Source organism: Passer domesticus, chromosome 6 (assembly GCF_036417665.1).
Source record: "Passer domesticus isolate bPasDom1 chromosome 6, bPasDom1.hap1, whole genome shotgun sequence".
Lineage (NCBI taxonomy): Eukaryota > Metazoa > Chordata > Aves > Passeriformes > Passeridae > Passer > Passer domesticus.
In genome coordinates this window covers 4,953,488-4,972,944 of record NC_087479.1, presented here as the reverse complement: position 1 = coordinate 4,972,944, position 19,457 = coordinate 4,953,488, and the positions used below count along the sequence as shown (strand labels likewise).

General features: G+C 44.7%; 1 protein-coding gene across 12 annotated transcripts in view; it reads left to right on the top strand.

Annotated features, from left to right (window-relative positions):
• Positions 1 to 19,457, top strand: part of SYT16 (synaptotagmin 16) — a 104,220-nt gene that overhangs the window by 21,669 nt on the left and 63,094 nt on the right. For 2 of the 12 annotated variants that reach the window (XM_064422934.1, XM_064422933.1), the window contains 2 exons: positions 8,389 to 8,459; positions 15,100 to 16,057. The exons of 1 other annotated variant lie outside the window; for it this stretch is intronic. The gene's annotated coding sequence lies outside the window, so the exon portion shown is untranslated. Of the gene's footprint in view, positions 1 to 8,388; positions 8,460 to 14,841; positions 16,058 to 19,457 lie in introns of those variants that run through there. 9 more of the 12 variants (XM_064422941.1, XM_064422940.1, XM_064422936.1 and 6 more) reach the window with 8 other exon arrangements.

Sequence of the window (19,457 nt, the reverse complement as noted above, 5' to 3'; positions counted from 1 at the left end):
AGAAATTAAAGTGCTTTTAAGTCTGGAGAACTTCTGGAAAACGTTATCTCCCTCTCTAGCTGTCTTTCTGTGACTTTCAAGACTGTGGAAATTCAATTACGGGAGGTAGCTGTGAGCACAGCGAGTATAGGTGGTCACTTTTTGTTCCCTTGCAATTCAGGGTGACAGTCCCCACCATTAAAACTCACTGCATGTGCACTTGATATTAAACAAATTGGATAGCTCTGAGATTGCTTATTTCTTGCAGGGATACAAGGATGGATTGAGCCAAAGCAGTTTGCAGCCCGGCGTGTCTCAGCTCAAGGCTGCTAATGACGCATCCTGGAAACACAGAGCATCAGCAACTCCTTTGTACTTTGCTAATATTTTTCCTGCAGTAACACGAGAGCAATTACAGCTTGGAAGGATGGGAGCTGGAAGGTTGGAGGAGATGAAAAAATTCAAAGGGAAAAGCAGGATTTCATTAAGTGAAGGCAGGGAGTGTATGTGGGTGGGCGAGGGAGCAAGCATCTGTAAATAGTTGGAAATGACAGCTGCTTTTAAAAATATGTGGGGATCTGGAAGGAGAGAGGTGGAACAGCTGCAAGTGTGTGTATGGTTTATGGAAAGAGGAGAGCAATGTGCAGCCTGTGAGGGAAGGAGCAAAAGAGCAGAGCTAAGCAGCAATCCATGGAAGAGATGAGAGAAAGTGGGGCAAAACCAGAGAGAAGTTGGGGAAGAAAGAGATTAATTCCAAGAGATTTCAGGAATGGGCATAAAGTGTAGTGCAGCTGATGTAAGTCACTGTGGTGCTGCCAGTGGTGAGGGGGGAATTGCCACTGCCGCCTGCCTGTGGTGCCAGCCTGTCCTCCCTCCCCGGGCTTTATTTTTTGATTTATCGTAATAAGAAATCAGCCTTGCTAAGAGCAGGTCATGGGGCTGGGCTGAGGGATTAAAGCCAAGTCTCCGACCTCTGGGCATATCGTAATGCTTGTGAGCCATTGACTCATCCTCTTTATTGGCAGGCTGATGGATTCCTAACTAGGTTGTTAGTGGCATCTCAGCCTTGCTGCCTGAGATGTGCCTTTTGTGTTTAAACTCTGACTTAGAGAAACAAGTTCATTTCAGGCTCTTTGTGCTTCTCTCCTCCTCCTTTTCACAGCTTTTACTTCTTTAAATGTAGACTTCTTTTGACAGATCATCTCCATGGTAACTAACAGGACCGGGCTGCCTACAGAAATTGTAGTAATAAAGTGGTTGGTTTTTACACATGATGAAAAGATGATGAAGCACAATGATAGGTGATAAAGACACAGGTAATTGCTCGAGAATAATATTGCTGCCAAGAAGATGACTGAACTCCCACACAGAAGATGAACAGATGGTGTATTTATTGAAATTCATAGGCTGAGGGAAGAAAATGTAATTGATGGCTGTGTAGGTTTTTGTTTCAGTTTACTATGTTCTGAGCAGGGCCGGGAGAGCCGTGTGCCGGCAGATGGAGCCACCGTATTTCCTCGCTGGAGATCAGAATTCCAATCAGAGCCATAAAGGCAGCAGAACCACTAATTGCTCTGATGCATTTTGCTGGTTTTGATCTGTCACACAGCCCTGGTATTATTTTAGAAAGGGTGTAATTCTTTTGTAAGAGCAGTGATGGTAAATTGCGTTAGAATACCGGGAACATGGAAATAGGGCCTGGAAAAATGAGCACTTGCAAAACATGTGCTCAGTAAAAGTTTTCCAAGAGCAGATGTGTGTCTGTTTTAGTGAAGGGCAGCTGTGGCATGTTTGCTAACCTGATTGCTGGTCTCAGGTACAGCAGGTCTGTTGTGCAAAATCCATGGGAAGGCAAAGCCAGGGAGTTTTCTCCTGTTGCTCTCTCTGTGTTTTCAGGTATAAGATAAAACTGTTAAATGTGATGTTGAGACTTCAGTGAAAATGTTGTCTGCCTGTGTATGGCAGTGCTACAGACCTGGTTTGAATGATCCCAACACAAGAAATGTGCTGGCCTGGTGGAAGAAGCCCAGAGGAAGCCACAAAGTTGATCACAGGGCTGGAGCACATCAGGACAGGCGGAGAGGGTTGGGGCTGTTCCGTTTGGAGTAGAGAAGCCTCCAGGAAGACCTTTGAGACCCTTCCAGTACCTAAAGGGGCTCCAAGAGAGCTGGACAGGGAATTTTCCTAAAGACATGGGTGACATGGCAAGGGGGGATGGATTTTAAGAGAAGGAGGGTAGGTTGAGAATGTAATTAGGAAATGTTTCCTCTCTGTGTGGTGAGGCACTGACACAGGTTTCCCAGAGCAGTGGTGGACTCCCCATCCCTGGAAATGTTCAAGACCAGGCTGAGTGGGCTCTGAGTAACCTGGTCTAGAGAAAGATTCCTTGCCCATGGCAGGGGGGTTTGAACAAGGTGATTTTTAACCTCCCTTCTGAGCTAACCCAAGCTCTGATGGTAGGACTGCATTGCTGCTGTGCAGTGGTCCCAGATGTGGGGTGCTGTGCTATCCCCTGCCACAGGGCTTGGTGCCTTCAGGTTCCCCAAAAGATTACTTCAGTGCTGCCAGGAGGATATGAATGTCCATGGGAGTGAGTCTCTGAAGGGCTTCTCTCTGAAAAGCACAAATAACCATACTTAGAGCAAGGAGTGCCAGCTCTGGGGCACAAAGATTTTTCTGTATGGATAACAAATGCTCCCTGTTGGGGGAGAAACTCCCTTGGGAGGAGCTGCTTGAGCTAAAGTGCTGGTGACTGTCTTTCCTGCAGCTCCTCTGTGCTCAGCAGCTTCAGCACCCCTGTTGTGCCCCTGCTAACCCCCCCAGTTTTGTGATTTATTGCTGGTAATGCCTGGGTGCTGTTTAGTGCATCATAAGATTCTCTCTTCCTCTGCAGTCTGGTGCTAGTTTATGGATTGTATAACTCATTTTCTCAAGTTCTGCAACTAAACCACTTCCCACTTGGCTTTACCTCCAGCTGCACCTACTCTCATGTTGACTATGTTTGTAGCTCTTGCATGCAAGGAGCTTTGAGAAGGATAACTTAAACACCAGAAGAAATAGGTTTTTCTTCTTAGAACGGTAGTGCTAATGAGAATGAAAATAAATACGTAGGCGGTATGGAAGAAACTCTCTCTCCAGGACTCTTTGCCCCAGTGAGGAAACTAAAAGTTTCAGGTTCATCACTTGACAGTGTTTGTGTCAAATTCACCCTTCCTTTTATTCCTTCCCTTCAGATTGTCAGGGCACCCACATCTTTTGTGGCACCTGAAAAACCTGATTTGCATGCAAATTGCTCCCGTTTAGGTTGAAACATTTCTGTCATTCTTCTTCCCAACTTCTTCCCTTTTTCCTCCAGAAAAGGAGGGGTGGAAAAAGTTACTTAAGCGATACACCTTCTTCATACAAGATTAAACAGAATTGCTCTGGAAGTGGAACGATGTGCTTTTTTGAGACCTGTCAGGCAGCCAGCAAACCCAGCATCGAGTTAGAGATGCCTGAAAGATGTGCTATATAATAAAAGAGAGAATTAGGGAAAGGAAGAGGGTGAATCTGAGGACTGAAAAGAGTCTGACCTACTGCTGGATCTGAGCTGTTATTTGAGTGCATGGAGCGTGGTTGGAGTCATATTAAGCCAGCCTGGTGGCTGTCATTGTGATGACTGGTTCCTATGGAGCCTCCTGATTTATTTTCAGTGCTGTCCATCCCTGTTGGCAAACCCAGGTCCTGCAGACTCCACCGTGGAACCCAGCAGGGTCTGAGGGACCTTGGCACCCTGGGGGAGCTCCCTGGAGAAGATGGTGCAGAACATCTTTGAAAGGATAAGCCTTGCTTGAGATAAAGGGTGGTTTTTTAGCTTGAACAGAGATTTGTCAGGTGCCTGGTGGGCCGAGTGCTGCCAGCTTCTCTGTCAGCCTGGCTTTGTTTGCTGCCCAGCTGCTGGCCTCTTTTCTTTCCCCCACCAATTCCTGCTCTGCCCTTCACCACTAATTGAGTGTTTCAGGCAAAGCTGGTCAAAACATTTTTATTCAAAACTTATTTTGCTGGCAGCCAAGCTTGGCAGCATCAAAGAAAAAGATAAATAAAATATACTGTCATTTTTCTGGGAGAAATTCTCTTTTAAAAGCTGGAAGCTGAACCATTGTCACCCAGTTGAGGGGGAATACATTGCCAATTGCTTTTCCTTTTCTAGTTTACCTTCTCATCCTTTTTTTCTTCTATCCTCATTCTCCCTCCTCATCTCTTTTTTCCCTACTTGGCCGTGTTTCCCTATTTGTGCCAGAAAGGTCAAAGGAATCTAGGCTGACATGAAGACTTTCTCTCCAAGATGAGTATTTTTCATTCAAAAAATAATCAGATGTTTTCCAACTTCCCTTCTCCCCCAATTTAATGGTTATTCTGGGGCTGGTTTCTGCCTCAGACAGAAACACAGAGTGACACAAGATGGAAGAGACCCACAAGGGATCAGTGAAGATGCACCAAGGCTTCTGTGGTTTCCATGCCCATCAGGGCAAGTAACAGCCAGTGGGGCAGGGCTGGGCTGGTGCTCTGTGCACTGGTGCCCAGACCTCTCCACCAGGCAGCAAAGCCCATCCAAAAAACTCCCTGTGGCTCCTGAGTGCCCCAGTGCCCATAGGCACATGGGGGGCTGAAAGAAGGAAGCTGTTTTGCCAGAGCTGGAGTGACATTACTTGTCCAGGAGAACAACCACTTTTGGTGCTTATCCTTGGGATGGAGGAGGCCCCAGGCTGTCGGAACCCAGAGATCTCTCTGGATGCCCTGGATGTCTCAAAGCCCTGGCAGGGGCTCGGAGACCCTGGCAGGAAGCCAAAGACACCTGGAAATTCGATCTTAACTCATGGAGCAAATTTCCAACCTGATGTGAAGAATTACAGGCCACAAAAGTTTAAGCAGCACAGTAGTAGGAATCACAGGGTGAAGGAAAAAATTTTAGAGCGCTGTACAGGGGGGTTTGAAATTCTGTACATGGGGGTTGGGAGTTCTAAGATGGAGGGATTTGGGGGTGCCCTGTCCTTCTTCTTTCTTCTCCTTGGCATCCATGTTCAGGATGATGTTGGCATGTGTGGATTGGTTCATAGTGAAGGTGCACTTGCCAACAAGGGCGAAAAGTATTGGAAATTGAAGGTAAATATCTAATATGTAGTTTTCACTATAAAAGAGACAACCGCCCCGTGGGCCGGAGAGAGTGCCCTTGGCTGTCCTGCTGATCAGACCTCGGCTGGACAGACAGAAAAACTTTGTAGATAAGGAACAATAAACTCAACTGAAGACCAAAAGCAAGAGTCCAGACTCCTCCTTCAAAGCACGGCCTGCCCAGAACCGCCTTTTCCCGTGACAAGTGACAGCCGACCCTGGCACCAGGCTGGAGGAGACTCCGTTCTGGTGTCCTGGAAAGTGAATCAAGAAAGCAATCTGTGGTGAAAGCAATCTTCTGCAGTGCCAGAAGAGTGGTTGTGCTGTGTCAAAGCAAAGAGCCCTGATAGTTGGTAGTAAATACCTGGGGAGAATATTTAAGAGCAGAGTCTGGCTTTGTGCTCCCAGTCTCTGCCAATCAGCAGCTTGGGATTTTCTAACCCAGAGGTGATGTTTGATGGCCTATGATGAACCCATTTTATCTGTTGGGTTTTTGAAACACTTCTGCTTCCAGGCCATGCAACACCTGCAGCAGTGAACTCCACAGTCTTGTGTTGCATCAAACGTGATTTCTGTGCACTGGGATTTGTACCTGATACCTGTTCATTTTGTTGTGTGCCCTCTAGCTGTTTTCTAGAAAGGTGTAGCTACAATTCATTCCTTATTTGCCACCTCCATAACACTTATTACCCTGTTTTATTACCCCTCCATCTGCTCTGATCCCATGATCACCTCTTTATTTGACAAAATTTAGTTTTTTTTCTTTGAGCAGAAGCTCTTGCAGACCTCTCATTACCCAAGTTGCCTGTACCAGCATGGTGCTATAATGTGGTGTGTCTATTAAGTCTTTTAAGTCTTTTAAGAAGTCTTTTAAGACTCCTACACTCTAGTAAGAAAGGGGAGCAGTGTGAATTTGTAATGGCAATGCTTTCTTATGGTCTTACTAATTTTCATAATGTTTCTTCATTTGCCTTTTTCCTGAGCACTGAGCTATTTTCAAGGAACTATTTGGGCAGTCACCAAGATCCCTTTTCTGCGTGAAAATAGTCCTGAATTACATCTTTCAACTTCTCTGCAGGTAACACTGGTGCAAAAATTGGTTCTCTAGGCTTATCATCATCAGTGCTCTTTGTCCACCATCACTGGTGACCCCACCAGCTTTCAGAAAAGAGTCCTATTTCTGCTGCCCTTGAAAAGGAGCTGTAATTAATTTTTTATGCCATTAGAAAGTTGCTGACCACAGCTGTTTTTTGGTCTGTCCTCCTATGATTCCACATTGAACTTGACAGAAGTTCACCATCTGTTTTTCTTGTCCTCCTCTGACCATGATGTCCACATTCTGAAGGATAGTTTTTTCCTGTTTTTGGCTTTACTACCAGTAATTGCTTTAAGTAACCATTCAATCACAATCAACAAATTGATTTTTTTTTGGTTCTTTTATACTATTTTGAATTAATAAGTGTCTTGATGCTTTCCTATAGTACCTGTACATGGTCTCCTGAAGTATTTCTGCCTTTCCACCTACTTCATTATCATGCCACACTGAATTTTATGTAGTTCTCCCTTTTCAAATCCAGGTTTCTTGCTTAGATTTCTGTGGGCTTCTTTTTTCTTCTATGGGGTGTTGAAGAATAGCCATTCTCATGTGTTGCTGGGGACGAGTTGCTCTTCTATTACAGGTTTTTAACTAGTTATTTATAATGTATAAAAATGCAGTGTTTTCAGCACCCTGTCAAGACAGTTTCCCAGTCTCTGTGGTATAACTTTAGTTTCAAATCATTCCTTATTTCTGTCTCCATTCCCAGTCACCCTGTGGACAGTGTCACAATCTGGTAGGTTTTAACTATTCTTAATCTGTGATTTTTTTTTAACACATTGCACCATTTCTGATGTTCTCCCGCTTCTCATATTCAGGGATTTACAGCTTCCCACTGGGTTTTGTCTTCCACTGAGCCTCTTCTTGCTGTGTCCCCCCTTTATCTCTCCATCCCACAGCAGCTCCAGCCTCGCCTGTTTGGAGGTGGCAGCACAGTGGGTGCAGCCTTGGGTGCAGTGACAGGACAAGAGGGGGATGGCTTCAAACTGAGAGAAGGCAGGTTTAGGATGAAACTCTTGACTGTGAGGGTGGTGAGGCCCTGGCAGATGTTGCTGAGAGATGTGGGTGCCCCACCCCTGGAAGTGTTAAAGGCTGGACGGATCTTTGAGCAGCCTGGTTCAGTGGAAGGTGTCCCTGCCCATGGAAAGGGTTGGAATGGGATGACCTTCAATGTCCCTTCAAACCCAAACCAGTCTGGGATTCCATGATCCACAGCTGTGGCTGGAGAGCCAGCTGCCTGGGGGGCACAGGTCCTTGCAGGGAAGAAAAGCTGCTGGAACATTCTCCTCTTGTGCCAAAGCCTTTGCTGCAGTTTTGATTCACATCTCTGATCTCCACCAGACATTCACCTAATTGAGTAGATTGACCCTGGCTCTAATGTAACAGGCAATTAATCAAAGGCTGACTAATCAGCTCTCTCCATGGCTGGCACCTTGCAGAGAGTCTGGGAATCACTTACATGCTACTCTGCAAACCAGTTTTAGCCTCTGAGATTTACAGCCAGTTAATTCTACTGAACTCTGTGGATTTACTGTAAACTTCAATATTATAATCTCTGAAACATAATAAAAATTCCTTTACTTAGCTACATTAAGTGGTAATTAAAAAACTAAGTTTTGTAGCTGCTTTGACTAATTTCACTCAGGAGTTTGACCATATTATTAAAATTTAGCTGAAATCTGTCATCTTTCCTTGGATGTAGATACCTTGAAAACTGATTGGCTAAGCAATAGAGTTTAAACTTATTTTTCAATGTTTAAAAGTATTTCCTTTTCCAAGCACTTAATTTTGATCTAGATAACTTCTGAAGTTTGATACTGCTGAAATGTAGGACCTGATTTTTGAGCTGAGGTTCTCATTTGCCAAGCTGCAGCAGTTAACAGCCATTCAGTGATGCTGACTGACACCTATTAAGAGCTTTAAATTGAAGATGCACTGTGAAATAAGATAAAATTGAAGCAGAATAAACATCAGCAAGCACTCACTCCTCCTATATAGCCAGACTCATTTAGGTGAGTGTGTTTTGTGCTGGGGTGTTTTGAGGCAAAGGGCAGTGCAGGGATGCAGTTGGAGACTGTGGCACTGTCCCAAGGGCAGCAAAGCCACTGCTGACATCCTGTCAGGAGTGACATGGGGGTGATTGTTTTTTTCTTTTTCTCCAGCCAGGCCTATTTATGAGCTCTCTGCTCGTCCTCTGAGCCCCATTCTGACTTCATTTTTCTGCAGGAAGAGGGTAAGCAAACTGCACTTTTCTTGTTTGGTTGATGCTGAGTTTTTCTGATGCTCCAGAAAATCACATCTGTTCCCTTTGTTGTAATAAATGTTCAAATCCCTCACTTAATAGTGTTAACACAATTAAATAAACCAAATTGCTGTGGGCAATGTTGGCTGTCTCTTAATGTACTCCAACTTTCTTTTAGTTCCTTTTCTCACCACCCTGGATATCATCTGCTGATTTTTTCCATTGCTTCCATATTGTTTGGTATTTGGAGCACAGACACATTCATCTCTGCTGTGTTTGTTGTTTGTGATCCTTGGTGCCTGCACTGTTGAAGCTGCCTGCTTTGCTTGGCTTTCTCTCAAAGATTTTTGTGTCCTTTTTGTCACTTTAATGACCTAAAGCATGTTGCTAACACTGAAAATACAACCTTTATTTGCCCTCCAGTCAAATCCTGAATTGAACTACCTGTGCAACTGGTGGTGACTCCTCCCTGCACATTTTTCTGCACTTAGTCTTGTGGCTGTCTTTTCACTGTTTATTTATTTTTTTCAATGCTGTCAGATAATAATATTGCACCAACTCAATATAGGAGGAGTTGCACCAGCTCTGGAAGTATTATTGAGCTCTTTAAAGTGAGGACTCTCTGCATTTTCTGGGGTGTGAGCATTCCCCAATGCATCCAAGTTTCTCTTCAGCATTCCTGAAAGTTTTCAAGGATCATTTTTCCAAAATCCATTGTTAAGGTATTTATTTCCCTGCCCTCTTCCTGTCTCGTTTCAGAGCAGGCTGGAGCTGAGCTGGGTTTTCATCCTCCTTTCCCCAGCACCCCAGGTGCCTGTTTTCCACTTCTTTTTTCTACCTCTGTCAAGATTGGGATTGAAGGCACTCGAGACAATAGTTTGCATTCAGGATTAGATGTTTATTTTTTCTTGTCTATGTTACAGTCTCACAGCAGTGAGTTCTGCAGTCTTTCACCAACAAGACACAAAATGAATAACTATCTCTTGTTACAAGGTCTTTTAAGGCTAAACTATCCAATTAAGAACTGGCACCTAAATTGTTTTCATTTTTAACCCAACGACTAATCCCTCAAATTCTGCACTGTGGACTTTTCTGTCCTGTTACAAAAGACCACCCAAACCCATGAAGAAGAAAGTGAAGAAGGACCAGCCTCCACCTTAAAACCTCCATCTTACTCCATATATATTGCTATATTCTAAAATCCCAAACTCTAAGTTTTTCACCCTGTGATATTACACACTTGCAATCAACTCCACACCCATAATCCCAGTTCTATCATTCAATTTTGGAACCCTTCTCCACAGCCTCAGGTCAAATGCAGTGTCTATCAGCACAGAAAGCCTAAAACTCTCAGCATCCAGAACTCCAGCACCCAGGGTGTGCTCCAGGCAGATCCCTGGCTGCCACTCAGGACTGCTGAGCATGGACAGGTGACAGTGCTCGTGCCATGTCAAGGTTTTGCAATAACAGTCCTGGTACCTTGAGCTCCTTCTTGGCTGCCTGTGCTTGCTCTTGCACCTCCAAATGGCTTCACCGTGTGTGGAGAGCAGCTGCTCCTTTTCCTCCAGCCTGATACTGCTGCTTATCAGTGTGCCTGGGATTAGGCTGCAGTGTTTGTACATGGCAAGGGTTCTAATTAGCTAAAGTCACTCTGGAGGCATTTTTCTCTTATTTGGTAATGTTCCCAATCGGTGCACGTGTTGCTGTTTGCTGGTTCCTCCTTTTGTTTTTCTATTCCTGGGCTATTTGATTCTGTCTCCCTCATCTCTAAAGGAGCTGTTAGGAGGGTATTTCCCTCTTGTATCACTTTCCATGGTGGAGTGGTGGCCTTTGCCTGTATTCCAGCTCTGTTTGTCTCATCTGTGAAGCTACATTGCTTCAACCCATGTGCTGACCCAGCATTTGTGCTCCTGTTGGTTCCTTCTCTAAATACAGCCATTGCCTGAGACTTTGCTTGCATTTTTGGAGATTTAGGTCTGCTCTTGTCCATACTCTTCCTTGCAAGCTGGTCTTGTATAATCTATGATGTTTTTATTTTGTTTGATGTTGATACAGTAGTTTGTGGACTCAGCTGCAAGGTGAAGAGCACTGATCATTTCTTTCTTGATTTCTGATCAAAACCTGTCATTTTCCTGGGGAATTCCAGTCTTCCTTCATCTCCCTTGCAACTGTAATGGTTTTCATTGCATTTCTATCAACAATCTCCTTTAATGCTGAATTTTTCTGTTATATATATATATCAAATATAATCACCCAGCTTTACTCAGAAAGTCAAAATCCTTGCCACTGATTTTCAAGTCTCTAAGTAGACTTGAACCACCCTTGTGTATAGAGACATTTTTTTGGAAATCCACCTTATGTGGAAGCCTGACTGCTTGCTTTGTTTTTAGGGGTTGATTTGCCTACTCAGTTGTAATTCCTGGGCAGTTGTAATTCCTGGGCAGTTGTAATTCCAGTCTAGTCTTCACTAGACTGAGTGCTGCTCCAGGCTTTCCTTCTTCCCATCATCAGAATAAATGCAGGTTGCAAGAGAGACCTAGGTTTTCCTGAAACTTTTCGCAAATTCCTGATCTGATCTCTCAGATCCACTTCAGAGGTTGTTAAATTAGTGGAAAACTGTTTGATTGGAATAAGTGAGCTGTGAGGTCCAAGCCAGGGGTGAAAGCCAGAATTGGATCCATTTGTGAAGTGTACAGGAACACAGGACAGTGACTGCTTGGCCATCATGCAGCACCTACTGGAATAGCCACAGGGAAATGATTTGATTAAATTACTCCTTGATGATCTACACCTTCTTTATTTGCACACTTCAGCAAGGCAGGTCAGATTTCTCTACTACAGGCTTAGTGGCCACATGGATTTTGTTGGTATTTTGGACTCTAGGTGAAGCTAACCCCTTTGTTTGTGGCTAATGGCTCACAGCCTCATTTCAGGTAATTTTCAAGTGTGGTTTCAGGCACTTGGTCTGTGCTGCTTCATGGAAATTTTAGTGAGGAAATGCTGTGGTGTCCATACACGTGTTTAATTGAAATACTGCTTCTGCTAAGGCAATTTCCTCCTCCTCTGGAGTTCAGGGCCTTGTCACCTGCCAGCAGAGAGCAGGTGAATATGACTTGGGCAGAAATGTGTTCTGCAAATATTTCTGCCTCCCTGCCCATCCAGCACAGGCACATTCCTTCCAGCTGGCCCAGAGGAGTGGAGTACTGGGAGACCCTGGCTGATCTCAGCAAGATGTGCCAGAGATGTTTCACTCAGATATTCGTGCCTTGGCCTTGCCCTGAGCTCTGTTTCATAAGCTTTTCTAGTTTTGGGGCTGTTGACTCAGAGACCTGACTCTATTGCACGCAGTTTGCTCTTCAATCTTACGTTTCTTTTGAATAAGACTTGGGGCTGAGAAGGGAGAATAACTGGACTTAAAATTCAAGCAGTAGGAGATGTATTTGTTTTTTGCAAGTCTAGAGAATGTTGAGGAAGGCTTAATGCACTGAACAAAGTGTGAGTTGCTGCTGCCTGTGTGCAGTTCTATTGCCATCCTGCCTTCCTTGCATATTCATGCTTTGTTCAGCCAAATTTACCTCCATCAAATGCTGCTGCAACAATGGTTTTGCAAAGAACTACAATGAGAGTGGTGCCTGCTAAATATCAGGTAGATGGCAGGTATCCCATGGCTGCTGCTCTGTGTGGGAATTAAATCAGCCACACCAGCATAAAAACTCTTTTTCTTGGCATAACTGGGCTATGTCAGGGCTGATCTTTCATCCAGGCCCAGGGCAGGAGATGGCTGAAAGGGATCTCACTGCTTGGCCAAGCCAGAAGCACATCCTGTTGCTGGAGGAACAGCCATTCCAGGGGCTCCCAGGTGAAAGGATGCTTGGTCTTTGGAATAATAGTGTAAAGGTTTATGTGAAATACATTTCCTGGGTTTTAAAAATACCAGCTTGACATTTAGTGGGACATAAAGGGAATATATCTGCAGTTTAGCTGGTGGTTGACAAAGAATAATAAAAACTGACTACATCTGAAAATGCATTTCAATTCCTGCCAATTGTGCTCTAGCTCTTTTAGCACAACAGTTCTGGAAAAAAACAACCATAGAAAGGGCAGTGTTGAGTTGACAAGGATAAGAGTTTATTCTCTTAACATTATTGTGCTATTATTTCTGGATTACGTTTTTTCCCATTGCGACTTTGTAAAGGAAGGTTTCAAGAACAAATTGGAGTAAGAACTTGATGTGGGAGATGAAGAAAGGCAGGCGAGTGCATGGGAATCAGAGGAGAGGCTTGTGTGGTCTCCCATTTCCTTCCATAATTGTGACAGTCCTGATGAATTCTGGAGAAATTTGAATGGAAGAGGATAAGCATCTTATTTCCACAGAAAACATGTTAGGGGCTACAGAGAAAGTTGCAAAGGGAAGAGCTCAAAAGTAAGGGAATAACAGAACAATCATTGGGAAGAAGTCTGGAGTAAGCAACTTCTCTAGTGCAGTAAACCTGGGCAAATCTTATTGAACTTGAGGCCTTATTTTCTCTTTGGCAACTCATTTCACAGCCTCCCTTCTGGAGCTGCTACTTGAACATTTATTTTCGATCATGCAGCATTGGAAATGCAGGGAATCTACAGGGAATGAGGCACCCACAGACCTGTGTGCCCAGCTGTGCAGGCAGCCTCTGCACATCTTCATTCTAAACCAGAAGGGAAATTCCCCCTTGGCTTAGCAGATCAGACAAATCTCCTGGGGAATGGATGGATGGATGGATGGATGGATGGATGGATGGATGGATGGATGGATGGATGGATGGATGGATGGATGGAAGTGTCTCACTCAAGTCTGGGCAATGGAAGTGGCTCACTCAGGCCTCCTGGATGATGGATGAATGAAATGGCTCACTCAGGCCTCCTGGGCAATGGCTGGATGGAGTGGCTCACTCAGCTGGCTCCAGTGACGAGTCTGACATAACCAGATTTGGTGTTTCCCTCGTGGCTCTGCTGTGCTCCCCTGTATTTTTAGCCACAACTCCTTGGCTGCCTCCTGCTCTGGCTCATCAGCACAGCCACTCAGCCATCCCTGTGTGTCACCACGGGGACAGGGGACAGGCTGTGAGTCTGGGAACAGCCCTGCTGGAGGCACATGTCTGCCCAGGGAGCCAGACACCAACTCCAGCTGGGATCCATTGGGATTCTGCCATGGCCAGACTCATGTAAACCCAGGGTATGAGGTCCCAATAAGGACTTTTTTCCTCCCCTCAAGCTCTTTCTAAGTAGCTTTTATTTTGAAGATGCCAGTCTGGACTGCTTTTGGGGGATCTGCCAGGCAACAGCTTTTAGCAACAAGATCATCAGAACACCTTTTTTTTTTTTTTTTTTTTTTTTTTTTTTTTTTTTTTTGGGTGGGGGGGAAGAGCTGCATTAGGAACACCTGCAGAAAATTGCCTCAGGGAGCAGTTTGACTTAGAAAGGCAAGATACTGCTGAGAGCAGATTAGAGCCAGTTTACAAATTGCTGCAGGCTGTAGGGCCAGAAGCCTTTTGGTTGTGAGCAGCCAGGTCTGTGTACTCCCTTCCTGCCCCTCGTTCTGTCCACCTTCCCCACCTTTTCTCATATTTTTAGCATTGTGAGCAGCTGGATTCAGATGTGTGGTTTTATTTTATAGCCTTTCCATGCTGTTTTTGAGGAACATCAGGTATTCTAGAAGCTGGAAACAATTTTTTTTACACCAATAAATGAATTGTTGGGAAGAGCTTCAGTTTCACTACAGAGAGACCTTTTGCAGCCAGAGAGTGAAGAAAGATTTGCCCTGAATGTTGGGGGAAAATGACCCTTCTCATGCTGGCATTCAAAACTGCATCCAAAATACACATTCAAAGTAGCAGCTGTGAGGAGAGATAATGTGCCCTCATGGTACATGAGGCTTACACAGAGCCTTCCTCAAAATTAAGGTTAACGAGGGATACATTGGGATCAGTGCTGTGCTTACACATTTTGCTCCAAACCAGCTTTTACCTCTGTAAAAACCCATTGGGAAGCACAGAGCTGCTGGCACAGCTTTGCCCTTCCAGCCTGGGATGCCCCAGAGATGGAGCAGGGCCTGACCCTGAAATAATGACTGGCTGAGCATGGCAAGTGCAAGGGGCAGGCTGCTCCCTTTGCTTTGGAAGAATGATCCTTACTTTTCCCTTTTAATGCAAATCTGTGGGAATCCAGGATAGGAAAGGTACATTTCCAAAGTGGATCCAAAATTTTATTACCAGACTATGAATTTAGGCCAAGTAATAAATGATAACTCTATAGAGGAGAGAAAATCACTTACAATTTCCAATTTCTTCATAAATGAATATAATTTTTTTTTAGGTAAATTTTCAGGAAGATAATTCTTTGACTAAAGATCTAGCACTCATAAGGTGAGAACAGTAAGAAAGGTGAGGCAGTAGTATTTAAATATCCCCTTTAGGAAGTGGCATAGGCTGCTTTATCTCATTTCCCTGGCTCACATTCCTTTGGTGGCTGTCACATGTTTACCAACCAGCAGTTCCTTCTTCCTTGGGATGTTAAATCAACAAGCACATGCACGGAAAAGGGCAAGAACACCAGCACCGCTCCCATTTCTCAGACTCAGGACTGTGCCTCTCTACAGCTTTGCCCAGCTCGTGTGAGTACTACAGATTCTAAGGATTTAACAGATGTCCTAGGAAGAAGACTTTTCTCATAAACAACACATTTCAAAGCTTTCTTGGGAAATTCCATTTCTGGTTTGACTCATCTTGCTGCTTTATGTAAGTGTGATTAGGTAAGTCTCGTGTTTGGAATGCTTTGGGGCCATTTCTTGGTGAGAAGATAGTTTCCCTAGTTTGTTACTTTCGAGACAATTGCAGTTTGAGAAGAAAATCCTATGCTACCCTCACTTCTAACTTTGGATTTGCATGCTGCTTTGGTTTTCTTAAAATACAAAGATCTTGGAAACTGCAAGGAATTAAATAGGAGTAAGCCTTTTCTTCTGCTTTCTACTTTGACATTATTCTGTTTCCTGCTGTCATTCCAAATTTTATTTTAAGGCAGTAGTAGACTGTAGTTCTAGATCCATAATGAGTAACAAAAGTGCAAAGTGTTTGCATTCCTGTTAAGCAGAGGGCACATCTGATTACTGTGCAAGGGAAGCCATGGGTGCTTGCAGATGTTTGTGACTGAGACAGGCTCAAAGAAAAAAAAGGAACTTAATGTACCATGGTGGCTGGGGGAGAAAACAGCGGAAGGGATCCCAATAAAATAGTAAACAGATTCCACAGCTTGGCTCAGTGTGTCTGAAAATATCCCAGGTACAGGCTGCACTTTGTTCTTGTGGTCCTTTATGTCAAGTGTTTTGCAGAGTGTGTGTGTGGATGTTTGCTCACGTGGGCTGGGCTGGAGCATTGGTGCTGCAGAAGCCCTTGGAGTGCACAGAATCTCTTTTAGTCCATCTCCATTGCATCTCTTCTGGCTAAGAGTGGCTCTATCTGCCTCCCCCCTGCCCTTCTGCTGGCTCTGAAGTGGCACAGCTCTCCCTGGATCCCTGAGAACAGCTGGACATCACAGATTTTGCTTGGAAGAAACTCTGGGTAGGTGCTTTGAAACCTGAAAATAAAAATGAATCCTCTGAAACAACTATGTGGCTGCTTGCATCTGGAGAAGGCCCTTTCCCAGTGCTGGGTCCTGCCCTGCATGTTGTTTTTACAAGGGCACTGTGGAGGGTGACTTACAACAGCTGTTTTCTCTGAGATCATTCCTGCCCTCCATTAAATCAGTGACCACCCTCCTTTTGATTTTCCATGTCCTGTTGAGTCAGATATCTCAGGCATAAGTACCAGGGTTCATCCTTCAGTCAGTTTGGCTGAGCTTTTCAGTTTTTGGCTGAACTCAGGTTCAGCAAAACTGAGGAGTGCCTGGGCAAGAAGAAGGTGTGATGTAAGAAAGAATAAACTGGGAAGGCACACCTAGGGAATGAACTGCTTCTCCTGGCCATTTAAAATGAGCTGTGCTTCCCTCTTCCTTATGCCTGCAGGATTTCATTGTCTCTCCTTTGTCACAGAGCCCTGGGTTAGCTGAGCAATGACCTCAGTTCCTTCCTTTCTCCTCGTAACTGGTTAAATGGTTAATACCTATGTGGAGAGAGAAATATGAGAAATGTTCCCGGGGCCATGGTAAAAGGTGGCAGTAATTGCTCAGCCCTTCACTCAATTAAATACATGACTAGAAACTGCTGACATTTTTTTCCCCCCACAAGCACTTGTTTAATGGCTTTTGTTATTGTTGGAACATATTTTCTCAGGGCGTAGGTCACTTGGTCAATACCTGAGGCCTAGAAGTCTTCCACAACACTCTTTGAAATCACACCCTGCTTTATGAGCAGCAGCCTTCTGCTTCAGGGCTCCCTGCTAAATGCCAACAATTCCTCCATCCTGCTCCTCAAAACCCAGAGCCTGAGGCTGGTGGCTAGGTGCCAGGAAGGTCCCAGGAAGCTGTGGTGGGGCAGACATCCTCTGTACCAGCTCAAAAACCATCTGAGGATCCCTCATGCCAATTGTAGCTGCACCAGAAGTTAATTTGGCAGCAAATAACCTGTTGGAATGAAGCTCCATGCAGGATCTGTGGCGTTTGGGTTTGGAGAGTTGTGGATTAGTGTCCTCTGAGATGCTGTAAAGAATGATCCAGGAAGGAAAGGAGAACCTGAATGCCAAAGCTACATCTGCTGCTGCTCAAACACCCTGATTTCTTTTGGCAAGTGCATGGAGAGGTCACAGTGAGGGCCATCTTTGGTGATGTAGCTCTGGTGGTTGTTAGATGGAAACTGGTGGCTCATGGGTGTGGATCTCTTGTCTCAGCAGGACTGTAGAACACTCCTCTCTCCCTCTGCTGCTCATGCCTCTTTTTGTGTCCCCTTGGCTTGCTAAATGCCAGACTGATGGTCTGGATTTGTGGCTGAGCTTAAATGCAGGGCCCAGAAACCTTTAGGGGAACTTTATAAAGGTTGACCTGGCTACTCCTTGGAAAAAAAAAGTAAAAATCAATGGCTGGTCATGCTTTCAAGACAAAATTAGCCACTAAAGCTGCCTCTTTAGCACTGCCAATTAGAAGTTTTAGAAAAAAGTCAGTGTTCTGTGCTGCAGTTTGACAGCAGCCCCTGATCAAGGAAGGTTGAGAGGCACATGCTTGTCTCTCTTTTTCTTTTTGGTCAGCAGTTTGCCACTGCTGCTGCCTGGATGTATTTAATGGGAGCTGAAAAAGGGACAGAGCAGCTTCAGGAGGCTCAAAACAAGTAGCACCAAGGGGGTGTGCGATGCCAATATTGGAAACTTTATTTTAATTCCCAAATCAGGGGTTGAGGCATGGATATTGTGAGGGTCCAGCATCCTGCCTGGATGTGCTGAGGGCAGGTGTGAGGCTGTGGTCTCTGATCACCTTTCTTGTCCTTTGGTGGCTGCCAGGAGGTGTCTGTGGCCTACCAGGACCCAACAAACAGCAGGTCAAGGAGGAGCCAGGGCTGCGTTCAGAGGGTGCCCTGCTTTCCACTGGCACGTGGCCCGCTCTCCACAGATGGGAAATCGTCTAAATATTAAGAGATTTGGTTTGATTAGCTAAATTCTCCTGTTGGCAGCACATTTCCAGTCCCTGGAGCAGTGGAGATCAGACGGGTTGCCAAGGCAACGTGCAGCCTTCAGTGCGAGGTTTGCTGTGGCGCTGTCCTTGGTCAATTGATGGAGTAGGGTTTATTTAGGTCTTTGAAAAAAAAACAAAACCCCAAAGCTGCTGTCCAGCCTTTTGCTGTGATGAGTCATTGTGCCTTGGGTCAAACTGGTGAAACTAAGAGCAAGGGTTTGTGGATGAGAGAAATAAGAAGATGAGAGTATAAAGGTCCCAATTAGGTTCCTCTTTGGAGAGAGCACTTCAATTCTGAGTGAAGACAACTTGTTCTTTTTTATCCCCCCAAATAAGTGAAACAGCAACTGAAATCCTCCTTTCTTCCCCCTCTCCTCCCATTTTCTCTCTCTCCCAAATGTAAAATACTTATTTTTATTCTCTAGAGGACTCTGTGCTCACTGTTTAATTCTTGACTCATATCAGAGGTCCTTCCAGTTTGACCTTTTGTCACTGCTCTGCTTGTTGCTCTCTGCTTCCTTCTCTGTTACAGAAGCTCTGGTAAACTCAGCTTATAAAAGTTTCCATTTCATTACATTATTCCTCCTTTTGTATCAGCTGGGAGATGAAAAATCTCATCATGCCACTGTAGCTGTGGCATGCACAGAAAGTCACTGTGTCTCCTGTTGCCTGTTAATTGATCTGGATCCCAAATCAGGGAGTGCATGGGGACAGGAGCATCTCTCACTCTGGCTGTTCCCTGGATTTACTCACACAGCAGAATTGTGCCAGTGGTGGGCACAGCCATCTCTGAAATTATGAAAAGAACCTGATTCAATGTCCTCACAAGCCAAGGAGGGAAGTGCCATGGTGCTGAGTGTCAGGCCTTAATTTGCTAAGTTATTAAATGTTTCTGTTTTGAAATAATTCTGGCAGTGATAGGAAAGATCCAAGGCTACAAGGATAACAGGATCACAGGGAGCTCAAGGTGGTTATATAGGAGACACCACCAGCGTGCCCCTATTTGTTTCTCTCACTGTTGAGATGGATGTGAGTTGTTCTCACCAGTGGATACCCTGTTAGTTCAGGCAGAAATCACTGTACAAGCAGGATTTGCTAAGAGTCACGGCATGGTTTAACATGGGGAGCCAGGCTGGCATTTTCTGAACATGCAGGTACTGTTCTCTTTTGAGTGTGGACCTCAGCTGGTGTCATGTAGCATAGGGAGAAGAGAAGGAATTGAAAAATAGCTCTAGACACTCCTTGCTGTGAGAAAAATCCTGACCTTCTCTATAATAAAACCGAGGCGTGAACTTTATAGACAGTGACTTGTATGTGAGAGGGAAAATTTTAAAGGGTAGAGGAGCCTTTAAAAGCCTGCAT